The following is a 1,459-nucleotide window of genomic DNA, read 5'->3' on the forward strand; positions in this document are numbered from 1 at the left end:
ATTATTTATTTATTTATTTATTTATTTATTTTTGTTGGAACTAGGCAATGAACTCAGGCCCTTGAGCTTGCCAGGGAAGCACTTATTCCACTGAGCCATCTCCCCTGTCCCTTGTTTCCACTTTTCTTAATCTTATTTGTATAGACTTTGTCAAGATGCTATCTATTTCATTCTCTGTTCTTACTAAGTGAAACTTTCAGTCAATAAATACGTTGTTTTAATCAGGAGCTTTTAACCCTATTATTGTAGGAGGGATAACTTTTTATTTTAAAGAGACAAAGAATAAAAACGATAATACAGAATTTCAAAACAAGAAAATAAGAAAACACTGGTTATTATATTGCATATTTTTATCTTCAGAGTAGTGACTCTGACTACAAGATATAGGCATGCAAAATTGATCACACAATATAAGTGCAAATCATTCCTTTCAATCAGCTAACAGAAATTAGTAGCATAATTATCTTATCATGAGAGATATTTTTGAAAGCCAATTTCTCAAAGTAAAACACTGTGTTATTCATCTACTTTCATATAAAATCCTATAAAATAAGACATTTAGATATTCAGAAATTTCATATAAATATATTTAAATGTATGTTTGTTTCATTAACATTATTAACCATATCTAGAACTCTGGGATGTTTTAATATGCATAAAAGGATTTGTTCTTTGGTTCTAGAAATTTTTTTCTAGCATCTGTTGATAACATCTACGTGTTTACTATCCTTATTGTCTGTGACTCTTATTGACCTATTTGTTTTCCAAGACCTTTTCTTTAGTCTCATTTCTTTCAAATATCCATCTAGTTATATCACTGTTTTATGTTTTCAGCTCTTATTCTCACTAATTTTCAGGATTGTTTAGTTGCATCTCAGTATCAATCCTCATTTCCATCATAATCCAAAGCCAGAATAAAATAGTAGAATTAATGTATTTTTTAAGTATTTAAGTCAATATACAATGTAAGAACTTTCCTTTCATTTATTTATTTTCTTTTCTGGTCTCTATAAATTTCTCATATGACGTTTATTTTATTTAAATAATTTGGCAATTCTCTAGCAATTCCCAGGGATTGTTAAATTTACCAGTTATTTTACTTTTCTTTCTAGCCAAGGTTGGTGTCTTCCTTTTATACTAGTTTTGAATACTGTCTGGACATTGAAGATATCCTGGGAAGTCTTAAATTCTATAAATTCCATCCAATTAAAGAAAAATTTACTCCAATCTTTATGGTAGACTAGAGTTCATGTAGAAACAAAATTAAAGTTTTCTATTGATCTAAATTTATAGGCTCATGCTGTTATGTTGAGCGATAGGGGACTCAGGTCAACAATTTCTGACATTGCCAGTGAAGCAGAAGACCCAATATTATTATGGGCTACTTGAATCTTTTAGAATATTTTACTGAGTTTACACACCTATAATATTCAAACAACGGAACTTAACAAAAAAGGGG

General features: G+C 29.3%; 1 protein-coding gene across 1 annotated transcript in view; it reads left to right on the forward strand.

The window, feature by feature from the left end:
• LOC101560671 (kelch-like protein 1) overlaps positions 1-1,459 on the forward strand; it is a 494,908-nt gene that overhangs the window by 431,544 nt on the left and 61,905 nt on the right. The window lies entirely within an intron of this gene.

The sequence above is a fragment of the Octodon degus genome, unplaced genomic scaffold, assembly GCF_000260255.1.
Source record: "Octodon degus isolate 3935 unplaced genomic scaffold, OctDeg1.0 scaffold00013, whole genome shotgun sequence".
NCBI lineage: Eukaryota > Metazoa > Chordata > Mammalia > Rodentia > Octodontidae > Octodon > Octodon degus.